The sequence below is a fragment of the Carica papaya genome, chromosome 3 (assembly GCF_054855325.1).
Source record: "Carica papaya isolate Zhongbai chromosome 3, ASM5485532v1, whole genome shotgun sequence".
NCBI classification, from domain to species: Eukaryota; Viridiplantae; Streptophyta; class Magnoliopsida; order Brassicales; family Caricaceae; genus Carica; species Carica papaya.
The window spans coordinates 29,498,366-29,519,491 of record NC_142311.1 but is presented as its reverse complement, the minus strand read 5'-3'; the positions used below and the strand labels follow the sequence as shown (position 1 = coordinate 29,519,491).

The following is a 21,126-nucleotide window of genomic DNA, read 5'->3' as shown; positions in this document are numbered from 1 at the left end:
TTCTTTTGCAGATGGGTCTTTCGACTGGAACCATAGTCCGCTGGTTTATTCGCAAATGTGAGTCACGGCGCCAGGGTATTTTACTTGATATTAGAAGTAGTAGGAGATGTGCAGTGTGCACGCACAAGGAAACAAATGACAGGAGGCAGGAGGGAAGGAGAAGGAGTGTATGTATTTGTAGCGCGGAATGGAATAGGTGACATTATACCATCACTAATTCACTGGATCCCATCAGAACTCCGCAGTTTAATGTGCTTGGGTGAGTGTAGTACTAGGAGTGGTGACCTCCTGGGAAGTCCTCGTGTTGCACCTATTTTTTTCAGATGGGGCGTTCACCGTTACGCGTGACTAGAATTATGATCTGCTTGTTTATTCTCAAATATGAGTCAAGGCCCTGGGGTGTTTTTCTTTATATTAGTTCGAGAAGTAGAGGTGCAGTGTGCACGCGCAAGGAAACAAATGACGGGAGGGGGGAGGGAAGGAGGAGTATATGTATTTGTTGTGTAAAATGAAATGGGTGCGATCATACCAGCACTAATGTACAGGTTCCCATTAGAACTCCGTAGTTAAGTGTGCTTGGGCGAGAGTAGTTTTAGGATGGGTGACCTCTTGGGAATTTCTCGTGTTGCACCCATTTTTTTGAGGATAGGTCGTTCGATGTTACGAGCGACTAGAACTATGGTCCGCTGGTTTATTCGCAAATATGAGTCACGACGTCAGGACATTTTACTTGATATTAGAACGAGAAGGAGAGGTGCACACGCACATGGAAACAAATGACGAGAAGGAGGAGGGAAGGAAAAGGATTATATGTATTTGCATCGCAAAATGAAATTAGTACGATCCTAACAGCACTAATGCACTGGATCCCATCAAAACTCCGTAGTTAAGTGTGTTTGGGCGAGAGTAGTAATAGGATGGGTGACCTCCTGGGAAGTCCTCGTGTTGCACTAATTTTTTTGCAGATGAGTCATTCGACGTTATGCGCGACTAACACTATGGTCCGCTGGTTTATTTGCAAAAGTGAGTCACAGCGCCGGGGCATTTTACTTGATATTAGAACGAGAAGGGGATGTGTAGTGTGCAGGCACAAGGAAACAAATGACGGGAGGGGGGAGGGAAGAAGAAGGAGTGTATGTGTTTGCAGCACGGAATAAAACAGGTGCGATCAAACCATCACTAATGCACCGGATCCCATAAGAACTCCGCATTTAAGTGTGCTTGGGCGAGAGTAGTACTAGGATGGGTGATCGCTTGGGAAGTTCTCATGTTGCACCCTTCTTTTTACAAACGGGGCGTTAAACATTATGCGAGACTGAAGCGACAGTCGGTTAAGTCATTCACTGGCGTGAGTCTTGGCGTCATGGCATTTTGTTTACGTGCATTCATTTATAGTCCACAACGTGATAAGAGTGTCATTACGAGCAGCTTAGATAGTAGAATAAAAAAAAATGAGATGCGGCGGACAGTCTATTCATCTGGGCGCGAATCGAGCCGCTGGAGCATTTTGCTTGATATTAGAATTAGAAACAGAGGTGAGGTGCGCGCACAGCGAAACAAATGACGGGATGGGGGAGGAAAGCATAAGGGGTATCTCTATTTGCAGCACAAAATGGAATGAGTGCGACCATACCAGCACTAATTTACTGGATCCCATCAGAACTCTGCCGTTAAGCATTTTTGGGCGAGAGTAGTACTAGGATGGGTGACCTCCTAGGAAGTCCTCATGTTGCACACTTCTTTTTGCAGACGGGGCATTAAATATTACGCGGGACCGGAGCGACGATCTGCCAGTTCATTCTCAAACGTGAGTCACGCGCCGGGATATTGTTTTAATATTTTTTGTGCATTCTATTAAATCCCATCATGTGATAAGAGTATTATTACGAGTATCTTACATAGTAGAACAAAAAAAATAGAGGTGTGGCGAACAATCTGTTCATATGGGAAGGAGTCAAGACGACGGGACATTTCGCTTGATATCAGAACTAGAAGTAGAGGTGAGGTGTGCGTGCACAGCGAAGCAAATGATGGGAGGGGGGAGGGACAGAGAAGGGCCACATGCCCTTGTAGTGCAAAATGGCACGAGTTTGATAATACCAGCACTAATGCACCGATTCCCATAAGAACCTTGCAATTAAGTGTCCTTGGGTGAGAGTAGTACTAAAATGGTTGACCTCTTGGAAAGTTCTCGTGTCGCACCTATTTTTGTGCACATGAGAAAATAAATGTTACACGCGACCAGAACCACGGTCTGTCAGTTCATCGCAAGCATGAGTCGCGGCGTCAGGGCATTTTGCTTAATATTTTTTGTGCATTCATTTATAGTCCACAACATGATAAAGTGCCATTACGAGCAGCTTAAATAGTAGAATAAAAAAAAAAAGTGGTGCGGCAGACGATCCATTCATCTGGGCGTGAGTCGAGCCGCCATAGTATTTCATTTGATATTAGATTTAAAAGTAGAGGTGAGGTGCACGCATAGCAAAGCCAATGACGGGAGGGGGGAGGGAAGAAGAAGGGGTATCTCTATTTGCAGCGTGAATGGAACGAGTGTGAACATACCACCACTAATTCACCAGATCCCATCAGAACTCCGCAGTTAAGTATTTTTGGGCGAGAGTAGTACTAGGATGGGTGACCTCCTAGGAAGTCCTCATGTTGCACCCTTCTTTTTGCAGATGGGGCATTAAATGTTACATCGGACTGGAGCGACGATCTGCCAGTTCATTCGCAAATATGAGTCACAACACCAGGACATTTTGCTTAATATTTTTCGTGCATTCTATTAAATCCCATCACGTGATAAAAGTGTTATTACGAGTATCGTACATAATAGAACAACAAAAATAGAGGTGAGGTGTGTGCGCACAGCGAAACAAATGATGGGAGGGGGGAGGGAAGAAGAAGGGGCAGCACATGCACTTGTAGTGCAAAATGGTACGGGTGCGATAATACCAGCACTAACGCACCGATTCCCATAAGAACTCTGCAGTTAAGTGTCATTGGGTGAGAGTAGTACTAAGATTGTTGACCTCTTTGAAAGTCCTCGTGTTGCACCTATTTTTGTGCACACGAGAAAATAAATGTTACACACGACTAGAACCATGGTCTGTCGGTTCATTCGCAAGTGTGAGTTGTGGCGTCAGGGCATTTTGTTAAATATTTTTTGTGCATTCATTTATAGTCCACCACGTGATAAGAGTGTCTTTACGAGCATCTTACATAGTAGAATAATAAAAAATGAGGTACGGCAGGTGGTCCATTCATCTAGGCGTGAGTCGAGCCGCCGAGGCATTTCACTTGATATTAGAATTAGAAGCAGAGGTGCGGGATGCACATACAACGAAAAAAATTATGGGATGGGGGAGGGAAAGAGAAGGGGTAGAGCTTTTTGCAGCGCGAAATGGAATAGGTGCGATCATACCAGCACTAATTTGCCAGATCCCATAAGAACTCTGCAGTTAAGTGTCCCTTGGTGAGAGTAGTACTAAGATGGTTGACCTCTTGGAAAGTCCTCGTGTTGCACCTGTTTTTTTGCACACGTGGTAATAAACATTACACATGACCAGAACCATGGTCTGTCAGTTCATTCGCAAATGTGAGTCGTGGTGTCAAGAAATTTTGCTTAAAAAATTTTTGTGCATTCATTTATAGTCCACTGCGTTATAAGAGTCTCATTATGAGCATCTTACATAATAGAATAATGAAAAATGAGGTGCGGTAGGCGGACCATTAATCTGAGCGTGAGTCAAACTGTCAGGGCATTTCACTTGATATTAGAAGTAGAAAAAGAGGTGCGAGGATCACGCACAGCGAAAAAAAATGATGGGAAGGGGGAGGGAAGGAGAAGGGGTATATGTATTTGCAGCGCGAAATTGAATGGGTGCGATCATACCAGCACTAATTCACTGGATCCCACCAAAACTCAACAATTAAGCATTTTTGGGCGAGAGTAGTTCTAGGATAGATGACCTCCTGGAAAATTATCATGTTGCACCCTTCTTTTTCCAGATAAGACGCTAAACGTTATGCGGGACTGGAGCGACGGTTCACTGGTTTATTTGCAAACGTGAGTCACGGTGCCGGGATATTTTTCTTAATATTTTTCAAGCATTCAATTAAAACACATCACGCGATAAGAGTGTTGTTATGAGTATCTTACATAGTAAAATAATGAAAACAGAGGTGCGGTGGGCAATCTGTTCATATGGGCATGAGTCGAGGCGCCGGGGTATTTCGCTCGATATTAGAACTACAAGCAAAGGTGAGGTGTGCGCACAAAGCGAAACAAATGACGGGAAGGGGGAGGGAAGGAAAAGGGGTATATGTATTTACGGCGCGAAATTGAATGGATGCGATCATACCAGCACTAATTCACCGAATCTCATCAAAACTCCGCGGTTAAGCGTGCTTGGGCGAGAGTAGTACTAGGATGGGTGACCTCCTAGGAAGTCCCCATGTTGCACCCTTCTTTTTGCAGATGGGGTGTTAAATGTTTTTCAGGACTAAAGCAACGGTCCGCCGGTTCATTTGCAAACATGAGTCACGGTGCCTGGGCATTTTACTTAATATTTTTCGTGCATTCATTTAAAGCCCATCACATAATAAGGGTGTCCTTGCGAGCATCTTACATAGTAGAACAACGAAAAAATGAGGTGCGGTACGATCTGTTCATATGGGCATAAGTCGTGGTGCCGGGGCATTTCACTTGATATTAGAATTAGATACAGAGGTGAGGTGCACGCACAACAAATCAAATGATAGGAGGGGAGAGGGAAGGAGAAGAGGTATATATATTTACGGCGCAAACTTGAATGGGTGCGATCATACCAGCACTAAGATCCCATCAGAACTTCGCAGTTAAGCGTGCTCGAGCAAGAGTAGTGTTGGGATTGGTGACCTGCTGGGAAGTCCTCGTGTTTCACCATTCTTTTTGTAGACGGGGCGTTAAACTTTATGTGGGATTGGAGCGCGATTGGCCAGTTTATTCGCAAACATGAGTCACGGTGCCAGAGCATTTTGCTTAATATTTTTCGTGCATTTAATTAAAGCCCATCACGTGATAAGACTATCATTAAGTGTATCTTAGATAGTAGAACAACAAAAAATGAGGTATAGTGGGCGATCCATTCATATGGGCATGAGTCGAGGTACGGGACATTTCACTAGATATTAGAACAAGAAGAAGAGGTGAGATGCAAGCACATCGAAACAAATGACGGGAAGGGAGAGGGAAGAAGAAGGGGTATATGTCTTTGCAGCGTAAACTAGAATGGGAGTGATCATAACAGCACTAGTCCACTGGATCTCATAAGAACTCTACAGTTAAGCATGCTTGGGTGAGAGTAGTACTAAGATGGTTGATCTCCTAGGAAGTCCTCATGTTGCACCCTTCTTTTTGCAGATGGAGCGTTAAACATTACGTGGGACCAAAGGTGCGGGGTGCGCGCACAACGAAAAAAATGATGGGAGGGGGGAGGGAAGGAGAAGGGGTACATGTATTTGCAGTGCGAAATAGAACGGGTGCGATCATACCAGCATTAATTCACCAGATCCCATCAGAACTTCGCAGTTAAGTGTTTTTGGGTGAGAGTAGTACTAGGATGGGTGACCTCTTAGGAAGTCCTCATGTTGCACCCTTCTTTTTGCAGATGGGTGTTAAACGTTATGCGAGATCAGAGCGACGGTCCGTCAGTTCATCCGTAAACGTGAGTCACGACGTTGGGCCATTTTACTTTAAAATTTTTTGTGGATTCAATTAAAGCCCATCACATGATAAGAGTACTATTATGAGTATCGTACATAGTACAACAACGAAAATAGAGGTGCAATGGGTGATCCGTTCAGATGGGCATGAGTCGAGGCATCGGGGCATTTCGCTTGATATTAGAACTAGAAGAAGAGGTGACACACAGCGAAACAAATGACGGAAAGGGAGACAGAAGGAGAAAGGAATTAATCTATTTCTATTTTGCACTAACCAATTTTTTTAGGCGTAAAAATTACCATTCCAATCGCAAGCATGCAAGCCGGGGTGACTGAAAGGAGGCGACTAGGAGCTAAGTCCAGGCCAAATCGTCTATGCCAAAAGGTAAAACCGTTATGTTTTTATGTATTGGTGGTGGTTGAGCGGTGATTGGGCAGGGCTAGTGTTGGGTTGTCTATGCGGGCCCGTCGGGCTAATCACCCGTGCAAAAACTAAGGAGGTTTCCTCAGGAATGGGGAAAGCCGACCCATTCAGGAAGCCAACCCATTCCTTCGCAAAGGATCGATAGGCCACGCTTTCACGGTTCGTATTCGTACTGGAAATCAGAATCAAACGAGCTTTTACCCTTTTGTTCCACACTAGATTTCTGTTCTCGTTGAGCTCATCTTAGGACACCTGCATTACCTTTTAACAGATGTGCCGCCCCAGCCAAACTCCCCACCTGACAATGTCTTCCGCCCGGATCGGCCCGCGCAGGCCAAATCGTCTATGCCAAAAGGTAAAACCGTTATGTTTTTGTGTATTGGTGGTGGTTGAGTGATCATACCAGAACTAGTTCTCTATATCCCATTAGAACTTCGCAGCTAAGCATGCTCAGGCGAGAGTAGTACTAAGATTGGTGACCTGCTGAGAAGTCCTCGTGTTGCACCATTCTTTTTATAGTGTTGCACGACGTTAGGGCATTTTGCTTAATATTTTTCGTGCATTTAACTAAAGCCCATCACGTGATAAGAGTGTTATTACGAGTATCTTACATAGTAGAACAGCGAAAACAGAGGTGCGGCGGGTGATCCGTTCGTATGGGCATGAGTCGAGGCACCGAAATAATTCGCTTGATATTAGAAGTAGAAGAAGAGGTGAGGCGTGTGCGTACAGTGAAATAAATGACGGGAGGGGGGAGGGGAGGAGAAAGGGTATATGTATTTGCGACGTGAACTGGAATAGCTGTCATCACACCAGCACTAATTCACCAGATCCCATCAGAACTCTGCAATTAAACATTCTTTGGCGAGAGTAGTATTAAGACGGGTGACCTCCTGGGAAGTCCTCATGTTATACCCTTTTTTTTGCAGATGAGGTGTTAAACGTTGCACGGGACTAGAGCGATAGTCTGTCGGTTCATTCGCAAATGTGAGTCATGGTTCCGGGGCATTTTGCTTAATATTTTTTGTGCATTCAATTAAAGCCCATCACGTTATAAGAGTGTTATTACGAGTATCGTACATAGTAAAACAACAAAAACAGAGGTTCAGTGGGTGATCCGTTCATATGGGCATGAGTCAAGGTGTCTGAGTATTTCACTTGATATTAGAACTAGAAGAAGAGGTGAGGTTTGCGCACACAGCGAAACAAATAATGAGAGGGCGAGGGAAGGAGAAGGGGTATATGTATTTACAGCGCGAAATGGAACTGATGCGATCATACAAGTACTAATTCACTAATCCCATCAGAACTCCACAGTTAAGTATTTTTGGGCATAGGATGGGTGACCTCTTTAGAAGTCCTCGTGCTGCACCCTTCTTTTTGCAGACGGGGCATTAAACATTACGCGGGACCAGAGCGATGGTCCACTGGTTCATTCACAAACGTGAGTGGCCATTTTGCTCAATATTTTTTGTGCATTCAATTAAAGTCGATCACGTGATAGGAGTGTTATTATGAGTATCATATATAGTAGAACAATAAAAACAGAGGTGTGTTTGGGGATCCGTTCATATGGGCATGAGTCGAGGCGCTGGGGCATTTTGCTTGATCTTAGAACTAGAAGTAGAGGTAAAGTGTGTGCGTACAGCGAAACAAATGACGGGAGGTGGGAGGGAAGGAGAAGGAGCACATGCATTTGTAGCAGGGAATGTGACGGGTGCGATCAGACCAGCACTAATGCACCAAATCCCATAAGAACTCTGCAGTTAAGTGTCCTTTAGTGAGAGTAGTACTAAGATGGTTGACATGTTTGAAAGTCCTCTTGTTCCACCTGTTTTTTTGCACATGAGATAATAAATGTTATGCCCGACTGGAACCTCGGTCCATCGGTTCATTCACAAACATGAGTCACGGCGTCAAGATATTTTGCTAAATATTTTTCATGTATTCATTTATAATCCACCACGTTATAAGAGTCTCATTACGAGCATCTTACATTGTAGAACAACGAAAAACATGGTGCGGCGGGCCGTCATTTCATTTGAGCAGGAGTCGAGCTGCCGGGGCATTTCGCTTGATATTAGAATTAGAAGCAGAGGTGCGAGTTAGCGCACAAAAAAAAATGATAGGAGGGGGGAGCAAAGGAGAAGAGGTATATGTATTTACAGTGCAAAATGGAACATATGCGATCATACTAGCACTAATTCACTGGATCCCATCAGAATTCTATAGTTACGCATTTTTGGGCGATAGTAGTACTAGGAGGAGTGACCTCTTTGGAAGTCCTCGTGTTGCACCCTTATTTTACAGACGAGACGTTAAACGATACGCGGGACCGGAGCAACAGTCCGTCGGTTAATTCGCAAATGTGAGTCATGACGTCGGGACATTTGCTTAATGTTTTTTATGCATTTAATTAAAGTCCTTCACATGAAAAGAGTGTTATTATGAGTATCTTATATAATAGAACAACAGAAACAGAGGTGCGGTGAGCGATCTGTTTATACGGGCATGAGTCGAGACGCTGGGGTATTTTGCTTGATATTAGAACTAGAAGACGAGGTGCGGGGTGCGCGCACAATGAAACAAATGATGGGAGGGGGGAGGGAAGTAGAAGGGGTACATGTATTTGACGTGCGAATTGGAACAAGTGCGATCATACCAGCACTAATTCACCAGATCCCATCAAAACTCCGCAGTTATGCGTGCTTGAGCGAGAGGAGTACTAGAATGGGTGACCTCCTTAGAAGTTCTTGTGTTGTACCCTTCTTTTTGCAGATGAGGCATTAAAAGTTACACGGGACCGGAGCAATGATTCGTCGGTTTGTTGGTTCATTCTTAAACGTAAGTCACAGCACTAGAGTATTTTGCTTAATATTTTTTGTGCATTCAATTAAAGCCCATCATGTTATAAGAGTGTTATTACGAGTACCTTATATGGTAGAACAATGAAAACATAGGTGTGTCAGGGGATCCGTTCATATGGGCATGAGTCTAGGTGCCGGGGCATTTCGCTTGATATTAGAACAAGAAATAGAAGTGAGGACTACGCATACAGCGAAACAAATGACAGAAGGGGGGAGAGAAGGAGAAGGGGTACATGCATTTGTAGCGCGAAATGAGACGGGTGCGATCAGACCAGCTCTAATGCACCAAATCCCATAAGAACTCTGTAGTTAAGTGTCCTTTGGTAAGAGTAGTACGAAGATGGTTAACCTTTCAGAAAGTCCTCGTGTTGCACCTATTTTTTTGCACACGAGGTAATAAACATTACGCGCGACCGGAACCATGGTCTGCAGCTCATTCGCAAATGTGAGTTTTGGTGTCAAGGCATTTTGCTTAATATTTTTCATGCATTCATTTATAATCCACCACGTTATAAGAGTCTCATTACAAAGATCTTACATAATAAAACAACGAAAAATAATGTGCGGTAGGCAGACCATTCATCTTAGCATGGGTCAAGCCGTCGGGGCATTTTGCTTGATATTAGATTAAAAGTAGTGGTATGGGGCACATCCATATAAAAAAAAATGACGATAGGGGGGAGCGAAGGAGAAGGGGTATATGTATTTGCAGCGTGAAATAGAATGGGTGCGATCATACCAGCACTAATTCGCTGGATCCCATTAGAACTCCGTAGTTAAGCATTTTTGGGCGAGAGTAGTACTAGGACGGGTGACCTCCTGGGAAGTCTTCGTGTTGCACCCCTCTTTTTGCAGACGGAGCCTTAAATGTTATGTAGAACCGGAGCAACGGTCTGCCGGTTCATTTGCAAACGTGAGTCACGGCACCGGGGCATTTTGCTTAATATTTTTCATGCATTCAATTAAAGCCCATCACGTGATAAGAGTATTATTATGAGTATCTTACATAGTAAAACAATGAAAATAGAGGTGCGGCGAGCTACGGGCATGAGTCAAGACACCAGGGCATTTCTTTTGATATTAGAACTAGAAGCAGAGGTAAGGTGTGCGCGCACAGCGAAACAAATGATAGGAGGGGGGAGGGAAGGAGAAGGGGTATATACATTTGCAGCACGAAATGAAATGGGTGCGATCATACCAGCACTAATTCACCAGATCCCATCAAAACTCCCCAGTTAAGCGTGCTTGGGCGAGAGTAGTACTAGGATGGGTGACCTCATGAGAAGTTCTCGTGTTGCACCCTTCTTTTGTGAGACGGGATGTTAAACATTACGCAGGACCAGAGCGACGGTCTTCCAGCTCGTTCGCAAATTAAGTCACGGCGTCAGGGTATTTTTTTTAATATTTTTGTGCCTTCAATTAAAGCCCATCACATGATAAGAGTGTTATTACGAGTATCTTACATAGTAAAACAATAAAAATAGATATGCGGCGGGTGATCCATTCATATGGGCATGAGTCGAAGCGCTGGGGTATTTCACTTGATATTAGAACAAGAAACAGAGGTGAGGTCTGCGCGTACAGCAAAACGAATGACGGGAAGGGGGAGGGAAGGAGAAGGGGCACATGCATTTATAATACGAAATGGGACGAGTGCGATCAGACGAGCACTAATGCACTGAATCCCATAAGAACTCTGTAGTTAAGTGTCCCTTGGTGAGAGTAGTACTAAGATGGTTGACCTCTTAGAAAGTCCTCGTGTTGCACCTTTTTTTTGCATACGTGACAATAAACATTACATGCAACCAGAACCACGGTCCGTCAGTTCATTCGCAAACATGAGTCGCGGTGTCAAAAAATTTTGCTTAAATAATTTTCATGCATTCATTTATAGTCCACCACGTTATAAGAGTCTCATTATGAGCATCATACATAGTAGAACAATGAAAAACAAGAAGCGGCAGACGGATCATTAATCTGAGCGTGAGTCGAGCCGCCGGGGCATTTCGTTTGATATTAAAATTAGAAGAAGAGGTGCAGGGTGCAGGCACAATGAAAAAAATGACAGGAAAGGGGAGGGAAGGAGATGGGGTATATGTATTTGCAGCGCGAAATGGAATGGGTGCGATCATTCCAGCACTAATTCACTGGATCCCACCAGAACTCCGCAGTTAAGCATTTTTGGGCGAGAGTAGTACTAAGATGGATGACCTCCTGGAAAATTATCGTGTTGCACCCTTCTTTTTACAGAAAAGATGTTAAACACTACGCAGGACCGGAGCGACGGTCCGTTGGTTTATTTGCATACGTGAGTCAAGGTGTCGGGGACTTTTTCTTAATATTTTTCATTCATTCAATTAAAGCTCATCACGTGACAAGAGTGTTATTACGAGTATCTTACATAGTAAAATAATAAAAATAGAGGTGCGGTGTGCGATCAGTTCATATGGGCATGAGTCGAAGCGCTAGGGTATTTCGCTCGATATTAGAACTATAAGCAGAGGTGAAGTGTGCGCACAAAGCGAAACAAATGACGGGAGGGGGGAGGGAAGGAAAAGAGGTATATGTATTTATGGTGCGGAATTGAATGAGTGCGATCATACCAGCACTAATTCACCGGATCTTATCAGAACTGCAAGGTTATGCGTGCTTGGGCGAGAGTAGTACTAGGATGGGTGACCTCCTGGGAGGTCCCTGTGTTGCACCATTCTTTTTACAGATGGGGCATTAAATATTTTTAAGGACCAGAGCGACGGTCCGCTGGTTCATTCACAAACGTGAGTCACGGTGCCTGGGCATTTGGCTTAATATTTATCATGCATTCAATTAAAGTCCATCACGTGATAAGAGTGTCGTTGCGAGCATGTTACATAGTAGAATAACGAAAAAAGAGGTGCGGCACGATCCGTTCATATGGGCATGAGTCGAGGTACTGGGGCATTTCACTTGATATTAGAATTAGATGCAGAGCTGAGGTGCACGCACAGCGAATCAAATGACGGGAGGGGAGAGGGAAGGAGAAGAGGTATATGTATTTATGGCGCAAACTAGAACGAGTGCGATCATACCAGCACTAGTTCACCAGATCCCATCAGAACTCCGTAGTTAAGCGTGCTCGAGCAAGAGTAGTGCTGGGATTGGTGACTTGCTGGGAAGTCCTCATTTTTCACTATTCTTTTTGTAGACGGGGAGTTAAACGTTATGCAGGATTGAAGCGATGGTCTACTGGTTCATTAGCAAATAAGAATCATGGCGCTGGAGCATCTTGCTTAATATTTTTCTAGCATTTAATTAAAGCCCATCATGTGATAAAACTGTCATTAAGAGTATCTTAGATAGTAGAATAACGAAAAATGAGGTGCAGCGAGCGATCCGTTCATATGGGCATGAGTCGAGGTGCAGGGCATTTCACTTGATATTAGAACTAGAAGAAGAGGTGAGGTGCATGCATAGTGAAACAAATGACGGGAGGGGGGAGGGACGAAGAAGGGGTATATGTCTTTGCTGCACAAACTAGAATTGGAGCGATCATAACAGCACTAGCTCACTGGATCCCATAAGAACTCCGCAGTTAAGCGTGCTTGGGTGAGAGTAGTAATAGGATGGTTGATCTCCTAGGAAGTCCTCATATTGCACCATTCTTTTTGTAGACGGGGCGTTAAATGTTACGCGGGACCGGAGCGACAATCCACTGGTTCATTCATAAACATGAGTCACAGCGCTAGGTCATTTTGCTTAATATTTTTTTGCGCATTCAATTAAAGCCTATCACATGATAAGAGTATCATTACGAGTATATTACATAGTAGAAAAATGAAAAATGAGGTGCGGCGAGCAATCTGTTCATATGGGCAAGAGTCGAGGTACCGGGGCATTTTGCTTGATATTAGAACTAGAAGCAGAGGTGAGGTGCGTGCACAGCGAAACAAATAACGGGAAAGGAGAGGGAAGTAGAAGGGGAATATGTATTTGCGGCACAAACTAGAATGTGTGTGATCATACTATTGCTATTTCTCCAGATGCCATCAGAGCTCTGCAGTCAAGCGTGCTTGGGCGAGAGTAGTACTAAGATGGGTGACCTCTTGGGAAGTCCTTGTGTTGCACCAATTTTTTTGTAGATGGGGTGTTAAACGTTACGCAGGACTGGAGCGACGGTCTACTGGTTCATTCGCAAACGTAAGTCACGGCGCCTGGGCATTTTGCTTAATATTTTTTACACATTTAATTAAAGTCCATCACGTGATAAGAGTGTCATTTCTAGTATCTTACATAATAGAACAACAAAAAATGAGGTACAATGGGCCATTCGTTCATATGGGCATGAGTCGAGGCGCCGGCCATTTCGCTTGATATTAGAACTAGAAATAGAGGTCAGGTGTGTGCATAGTGAAACAAATGATGGGAGGGGAGAGGGAAGGAGAAGGGGTATATGTCTTTGCGGCGCAAACTAGAACGGATGCGATCATACCAGCTCTAGTTCATTGGATCCCATTATAACTTTGCTGTTAAGCGTGCTTGGGTGATAGTAGTATTAGGATTGGTGACCTCCTAGGAAGTCCTTGTGTTGCACCCTTCTTTCTGCAGATGGGGTGTTAAGTGTTACGCGAGATCGGAGCGACGGTCTGCCGATCCATTCGCAAATAAGAGTCACGGCGTCAGGACATTTTGCTTAATATTTTTTATGCATTCAATTAAACCCCATAACGTGATAAGAGTATCATTGCGAGTATTATACATAGTAAAATAACAAAAAATAAGGTACGGCGGGCAATCCATTCATATTGGCATAAGTCGAGGCATCGGGGCATTTTCCTTGATATTAGAACTAGAAGCAGAGGTTAAGTGCACGCACAGTGAAATAAATGATGGGAGGGGAGAGGGAAGGAGAAGGGGTATATGTATTTGCAGCACAAATAAGAACGAGTGCGATCATACCAGTAATAGTTTATCATATCCCATCAGAACTCTGTAGTTAAGCGTGCTTGGGCAAGAATAGTACTAAGATTTGTTACCTGCTGTAAGTACTTGTGTTGCACCCTTCTTTTTGCAGATGGGGCGTTAAACGTTATGCAGGACCAGAGCAACGATTCACTGGATCATTCGCAAATGTGAGTCACGGCGTTGGGATATTTTGCTTAAAATTTTTTGTGTATTCAATTAAAATCCATCATGTAATAAGAGTGTTATTACGAGTATCTTACATAATATAACAACGAAAACAGAGGTGAGGCAGACGATTCGTTCATATGGGTATTAGTCGAGGCACTGGCGCATTTTTCTTGATATTAGAAATAAAAGTAAACATGCGGTGAGCGCGCACAATAAAATAAATGACGGGAGTAGGGAGGGAAGGAGAAGGGATATATATATTTAAAGCGCGAATTAGAATAGGTTTGATCATACCAGCACTAATTCATTGGATCCCATCAAAACTCTGCAGTTAATTGTGCTTCGGCAGGAGTAGTACTAGGATGGGTGAACTCTTGGGAAGTCCTCATGTTGCACCCTTTTTTCGCAGACAGGGCGTTAAATGTTATGTGGGACCAGAGTGACAGTCTGCCAGTTCGTTCACAAACATGAATCACTGCGCCAAGTATTTTGCTTAATATTATTTGTGCATTCAATTATAGCCCACCACGTGATAAGAGTGTTATTACAAGTATCTTACATAGTAGAACAACGAAAAGAGAGGTGCGGCGGGTGATCCGTTCATCTAGGTGTGAGTTAAGGTGCCAGGGCATTTGTGTTGATATTAAAACTATAAACATAGGTGAGGTGTGAGTGTACAGTGATACAAATGATCGGAGGGGGGAGGGAAGCCAAAGTGGCACATGCATCTGTAGCGGGGAATGGGATGAGGTCGATAAGTCCAGCACTAATGCACTGAATCCCATAAGAACTCTATAGTTAAGTGTCCTTGGAATCCCACTGAATCCTCGTGTTGCACCCGTCTTTTATTTTATAGAGCATTAAACACTACGTGCGACCGGAGACGCAGTCCACCGGTTCATTCGCCTGCATGAGTCTTGGCGCCATGGCATTTTGCTTAATATTTTTCGTGCATTCATTTATAGTCCACCATGTAATAAGAGTGTCATTACGAGTAGCTTACATAGTAGAATAATAAAAAATGAGGTGCGGCGGACGGTCCATTCATCTAGGCACGAATTGAGCTGCCGGAGTATTTCGCTTGATATTAGAATTAGAAGCAGAGGTACGGGGTGTGCGCACAGCGAAAAAAAATGACAGGAGAGGGGAGGGAAAGAGAAGGGGTATATCTATTTGTAGCGCGAAATGGAACAAGTGCGATCATACCTGCACTAATTCACCTGATCCTATCAGAACTTCGCAGTTAAGTGTTTTTGGGCGAGAGTAGTACTAAGATGGGTGACCTCCTGAGAAGTCCTTGTATTGCACCTTTGTTTTTATAGACGGGGCGTTAAACGTTACGTGGGACCAGAGTGACGATCTGCCAGTTCATTCGCAAACGTGAGCCACGGCGCCAGGGTATTTTGCTTAATATTTTTTTTGCATTCAATTAAAGCCCATCACGTGGTAAGAGTGTTATTACGAGTATCTTACATAATAGAACAACGAAAACAAAGGTGCAGCGGGTGATCCGTTCATATGGTCATGGTTTGAGGCGCCAGGGTATTTCGCTTGATATTAAAACTAGAAGCAGAGGTGAGGTGTGCGTATACAGCGAAACAAATGACGGGAGCGGAGAGGGAAGGAGAAGGGGCATATGCACTTGTAGCACAAAATAGGATGGGTGCGATAATAACAGCATTAATGCACCGAATCCCATAAGAACTCTGCAGTTAAGTGTCCTTGGGTTAAAGTAGTACTAAGAGGGTTGACCTCTTAGAAAGTCCTCGTGTTGCACCTATTTTTGTTCAAACGAGGAAATAAACGTTACGTGCAATCAAAACCACAGTCTGTCGGTTCATTCGCAAACGTGAGTTGCGGTATCAGGGCATTTTGCTTAACATTTTTGTGCATTCATTTATAGTCCACACGTGATAAGAGTGTCATTACGAGCATCTTACATAGTAGAACAACGAAAAATGAGGTACATCGGGCGGTCAGTTCATCTGGACGTGAGTCGAGCTGCCAGGGCATTTTGATTGATATTAGAATTAGAAGCAGAGGTGCAGAGTGTGCACACAGGAAAAAAAATTACAGGAGGGGGGAGGGAAGGAGAAGGAGTATATCTATTTGCAGCGTGAAGTGGAACGGGTGCGATCACACCAGCACTAATTCACCGATCCCATCAGAACTCTGCAGTTAAGCATTTTTAAGCGAGAGTAGTACTAGGACGGGTGACCTCCTGAGAAATTCTCGGGTTGCACCCTTCTTTTTGCAGATCGGGCATTGAACATTACGCGGGACAAGAACGACGGTTTGTCGGTTCGTAAACGTGAGTCACGGCGCCAGGACATTTTACTTAATTTTTTGTGTGCATTCAATTAAAGCCAATCACGTGATAAAAGTGTTATTATGAGTATCCTACATAGTAGAACAACGAAAAAAGAAGTGTGGTGGGCGATCCGTTCATATGAGCATGAGTTGAGGCGTCAGAGCATTTTGCTTGATATTAGAACTAGAAGCAGAGGTGAAGTGTGCGCGTACAACGAAACAAATGATAGGAAGGGGGAGGGAAGGAGAAGGGGCACATGCATTTGTATTGCAGAATGGGACAGGTGCGATAAGACCAGCACTAATGTACCGAATCCCATAAGAACTATGGAGTTAAGTGTCCTTTGGTGAAAGTAGTATTAAGATGGTTGACCTCTTGGAAAGTCCTCATGTTACACCTCTTGTTTTTGCACACGAGACAATAAATGTTACGCGCGACTGGAACTATGGTTCCCTTATTTATTCGCAAATGTGAGTTAAGGCACCGAGGTATTTTACTTGATATTAGAACGCAAAAAAGAGGTGCAGAGTGCACACACAAGGAAACAAATGACAGAAGGGGAGAGGGAAGGAGAAGGAGTGGATCTATTTGCAGTGCAGAATGAAATGGTTACAATCATACCAGCACTAATGCACCGGATCCCATAAGAACTTTGTAGTTAACTCTGCTTGGGCGAGAGTAGTACTAGGATTGGTGACTTCCTGGGAAGTCCTCGTGTTGTACCCATTTTTTTGTAGTTGGGGCGTTCGACATTACGCGGGACTAGAACTATGGTCCGCTGGTTTATTCGCAAATGTGACTCAAGGCGCGGGAAAAGTTTACTTGATATTAGTAGGAGAAGCAGAGGTGCAGTGTACACGCACAAGGAAACAAATGACGGGAGGGAGGAAGGAAGGAGAAGGAGTGTATGTATTTGCAGCGCGGAATGAAACGGGTGCGATCATAGCAGCACTAATGCACCAGATCCAATAAGAACTTTGCAGTTAACTATGCTTGGGCGAGAGTAGTACTAGGGTTGTTGACCTCCTGGGAAGTCCTCATGTTGTACCCATTTTTTTGTAGATGGGGCGTTCGACGTTACACGCGACTGCAACTATAGTCTGCTGATTTATTCGCAAATGAGAGTCAATGCATCGAGGCATTTTACTTGATATTAGAACGAGAAACAGAGGTGCAGTGTGCACGCAAAAAGAAACAAATGACGAGAGGGGGGAGGAAAGGAGAAGGAGTGTATGTATTTGCAGCGCAAAAGGAAATGGGTGCGATCATACCAATACTAATGCACCTGATCTCATCAGAACTCCGCAGTTAAGTGTGCTTGGGTGAGAGTAGTACTAGGATGGGTGACCTCTTAGGAAGTTTTTGTGTTGCATCTATTTTTTTTCAGATGGGGCGTTCGATGTCACGCGTGACTAGAACTATAGCCCGCTGGTTTATTCGCAAATGCAAATCAAGGCGCCGAGCATTTTACTTGATATTAGAACGAGAAGTAGAGGTGCAGTGTGCACGCACAAGGAAACAAATTACGGGAGGGGGAGGGAAGGAGAAGGAGTGTATGTATTTGCAGTGCGAAATGAAATGAGTGCGATCATACCAGCACTAATGCACTTAATCCCATCAGAACTCCGCAGCTAACTGTGCTTGAGCAATAGTAGTACTAGGATGGTTGACCTACGGGGAAGTCCTCGTGTTGAACCAATTTTTTTGCAGATGGGGCATTCGACTCTACGTGCAACTTAAACTATGGTTCACTGGTTTATTTGCAAATGTGAGTTAAGGCATCGAGGGATTTTACTTGATATTAGAACGAGAAGCAAAGGTGTAGTGTGCATGCATAAGGAAATAAATGACGGAAGAGGGGAGAGAAGTAGAAGGAGTGTATGTATTTGCAGCGCGTAATGAAATGGTTGCGATCATACCAGCACTAATGCACCGGATCACATCAGAACTCTGAGGTTAAGTATGTTTGGGCGAGAGTAGTACTAGGATAAGTGACCTTTCGGGAAGTTCTTGTGTTGAATCTATTTTTTACAAATGATGCATTCAACATTACATGCGACTGGAACTATGGTTTGTTGGTTATTCGCAAATGTGAATCAAGGCGCCATGGCCTTTTACTTAATATTAGAATCAGAAGCAGAGGTGCCATGTGCACACAAAAGGAAACAAATGACGCAAGGGGGGAGGGAAGGAGAAGGAGTGTATGTATTTGCAGCACGAAATGAAACGGGTGCGATCATATCAGCACTAATGCATCGGATCCCATCAGAACTCCGCAATTAACTGTGCTTGAGCAAGAGTAGTACTAGGATGGCTGACCTCCGGGAAAGTCCTCATGTTGCGCCTATTTTTTTTACAGATGGAGCGTTCGACGTTACGCGCAACTGCAATTATGGTCCGCTAGTTTATTCGTAGATATGAATAAAGAGGCCAGGGGATTTTACTTGATATTAGAACGAGAAACAGAGGTGTAGTGCACGTATAAGGAAACAAATGATGGGAGGAGGAGGGAAGGAAAAGGAGTGTATGTATTTACAGCGTGGAATAAAACGGTTGCGATCATAGCAGCATTAATGCACCGGATGCCTTCAGAACTCCGCAGTTAAGTATTCTTGGGTGAGAGTAGTACTAGGGTGGGTGAGATCCTGGGAAGTCCTCTTATTGCACCCATTTTTTCTAGATGGAGCGTTCCACGTTACACGCCACTGGAACTATGGTCCGCTGGTTTATTCGCAAATGAAAGTCAAGGCGCTAGGGCATTTTACTTAATATTAGAACGAGAATCATATGTGCAGTGTGCACGCACAAGGAAACAAATGATGGGAGGGGGGAGGGAAGGAGAAGGAGTGTATCTATTTGCAGCGCGTGATGAAACAGGTACGATCATACCAGCACTAATGCACCGGATCCCATCAAAACTCTGCAGTTAAGTGTGCTTTGGCAAAAGTATTACTAGGATGGCTAACCTCCTTGGAAGTCCTCGTGTTGCACCAATTTTTTTACAGATTGGGCATTCGACGTTGTGCACGACTGAAACTATGGTTGGTTATTCACAAATGTGAGTCAAGGCGCCGGAACATTTTACTTGATATTAGAACGAGAAAAAGGGGTGCAGTGTGCACGCATAAGGAAATAAATGATGTAAGGGGGTAGGAAGAAGAAAGAGTGTATGTATTTGAAGCACGAAATAAAACGGGTGCGATCATACCAGCACTAATGCACCGGATCCCATCAGAACTCCGTAGTTAAGTGTGCTCTGGCGAGAGTAGTACTAGGATGGGTTACCTCTAAGGAAGTTCTCGTGTTGTATCAATTTTTTTGCATATAGGGCATTCGACATTATGCGCAACTGGAACTATGGTCCTCTGGTTTATTTGTAAATGTGATTTAAGGCACCTGGGCATTTTACTTGATATTAGAACGAGAAGAAGAGGTGTAGTGTGTACGCACAAGGAAACAAATGACGGGAGGGGGGGAAGGAGAAGGAATGTATGTATTTGCAGTGCAAAATTAAAGAGGTGCGATTATACTAGCACCAATGTACCGAATCCCATCAGAAATCCGTAGTTAAGTATGCTTGGACGAGAGTAGTACCAGAATGCATGACCTCCTGAGAAGTCCTCGTGTTGCACCTATTTTTTTGCAGATGGGGCGTTCGACGTTACGTGTGACTGGAATTATGATCTGCTGGTTTATTCGCAAATGTGCGTCAAGGCGCCGGAGCTTTTTACTTGAATTAGAACGGGAAACAGTGGTGCAATTTGCATGCACAAGGAAACAAATGACGGGAAGGGGGAGTGAAGGAGAAGGAGTGTATGTATTTGTTGCACAAAATGAAACGGGTGCGATCATACCAGTACTAATGCACCGGATCCCATCAAAACTCCACAGTTAAGTGTGATTGGGCGAGAGTAGTACTAGGATGGGTGACCTCCTTGAAAGTCCTCGTGTTGTACCCATTTTTTTGCAGATGGGTCGTTCGACGTTACCCGCGATTGGAACTATGGTCCACTGGTTTATTCATAAATGTAAGTAAAGGCGTCGGAGCATTTTACTTAATATTAGAACGAGAAGCAGAGATGCAGTGTGCACGCACAAGGAAACAAATGACCGGGGGGGGAGGAGAAGGAGTGTATGTATTTGTATTGCGGAATGAAATGGGTGGGATCATACGAGCACTAATGCACTGGATTGCATCATAACTCCGCAGTTAAGTCTGCTTGTGCAAGAGTAGTACTATAATGGGTGACTTCCTGGGAAGTCCTCGTGTTGCACTAATTTTTTTGCAGATGGGGCATTCGACGTTGCGCACGACTAAAACTATGGTAATCTGGTTTATTCCCAAATGTGAGTCAAGGCACTGGAGTATTTTACTTGATATTAAAACGAGAAAGAGAGGTGCAATGTGCATGCACAAGGAAACAAATGACAGAAGGGGGGAGGAAAGGAAAAGGACTGTATATATTTGTAGCGCGGAATGAAACGGGTTCGATCATACCAGCACTAATGCACTGTATCCCATCAGAACTCCGCAGTTAAGTGTGTTTGGGCGAGTGTAGTAATTGGAGTGGTGACCTCTTGGGAAGTCCTCGTGTTGCACTGATATTTTTGCAGATGGGGCGTTCGACGTTACACTCTGCTGGTTTATTCGCGAATGTGAGTTAATGCACCGAGGTATTTTATTTGATATTAGAATGATAAGCAGA

At 44.0% G+C, this 21,126-nt stretch overlaps 20 pseudogenes; all 20 read left to right on the top strand.

Annotated features, from left to right (window-relative positions):
• Positions 1-515: 515 nt before the first annotated feature.
• On the top strand, positions 516-634 carry LOC148268401 (5S ribosomal RNA; annotated as a pseudogene).
• A 201-nt stretch (positions 635-835) lies between these two features.
• LOC148268400 (5S ribosomal RNA) lies at positions 836-954 on the top strand (annotated as a pseudogene).
• Positions 955-1,160: 206 nt separating this feature from the next.
• LOC148268399 (5S ribosomal RNA) lies at positions 1,161-1,279 on the top strand (annotated as a pseudogene).
• Positions 1,280-1,619: 340 nt separating this feature from the next.
• LOC148268398 (5S ribosomal RNA) lies at positions 1,620-1,738 on the top strand (annotated as a pseudogene).
• An 813-nt stretch (positions 1,739-2,551) lies between these two features.
• On the top strand, positions 2,552-2,670 carry LOC148268397 (5S ribosomal RNA; annotated as a pseudogene).
• A 743-nt stretch (positions 2,671-3,413) lies between these two features.
• LOC148268396 (5S ribosomal RNA) lies at positions 3,414-3,532 on the top strand (annotated as a pseudogene).
• Positions 3,533-4,353: 821 nt separating this feature from the next.
• Positions 4,354-4,472, top strand: LOC148268395 (5S ribosomal RNA; annotated as a pseudogene).
• An 805-nt stretch (positions 4,473-5,277) lies between these two features.
• LOC148268394 (5S ribosomal RNA) lies at positions 5,278-5,396 on the top strand (annotated as a pseudogene).
• Positions 5,397-5,524: 128 nt separating this feature from the next.
• Positions 5,525-5,643, top strand: LOC148268393 (5S ribosomal RNA; annotated as a pseudogene).
• Positions 5,644-9,725: 4,082 nt separating this feature from the next.
• Positions 9,726-9,844, top strand: LOC148268392 (5S ribosomal RNA; annotated as a pseudogene).
• A 340-nt stretch (positions 9,845-10,184) lies between these two features.
• On the top strand, positions 10,185-10,303 carry LOC148268391 (5S ribosomal RNA; annotated as a pseudogene).
• Positions 10,304-11,120: 817 nt separating this feature from the next.
• Positions 11,121-11,239, top strand: LOC148268390 (5S ribosomal RNA; annotated as a pseudogene).
• A 350-nt stretch (positions 11,240-11,589) lies between these two features.
• LOC148268389 (5S ribosomal RNA) lies at positions 11,590-11,708 on the top strand (annotated as a pseudogene).
• Positions 11,709-12,520: 812 nt separating this feature from the next.
• Positions 12,521-12,639, top strand: LOC148268388 (5S ribosomal RNA; annotated as a pseudogene).
• A 2,662-nt stretch (positions 12,640-15,301) lies between these two features.
• LOC148268387 (5S ribosomal RNA) lies at positions 15,302-15,420 on the top strand (annotated as a pseudogene).
• A 1,607-nt stretch (positions 15,421-17,027) lies between these two features.
• Positions 17,028-17,146, top strand: LOC148268386 (5S ribosomal RNA; annotated as a pseudogene).
• Positions 17,147-17,677: 531 nt separating this feature from the next.
• On the top strand, positions 17,678-17,796 carry LOC148268385 (5S ribosomal RNA; annotated as a pseudogene).
• An 852-nt stretch (positions 17,797-18,648) lies between these two features.
• On the top strand, positions 18,649-18,767 carry LOC148268384 (5S ribosomal RNA; annotated as a pseudogene).
• An 847-nt stretch (positions 18,768-19,614) lies between these two features.
• On the top strand, positions 19,615-19,733 carry LOC148268383 (5S ribosomal RNA; annotated as a pseudogene).
• Positions 19,734-20,260: 527 nt separating this feature from the next.
• On the top strand, positions 20,261-20,379 carry LOC148268382 (5S ribosomal RNA; annotated as a pseudogene).
• The last annotated feature ends 747 nt before the right edge of the window (positions 20,380-21,126 follow it).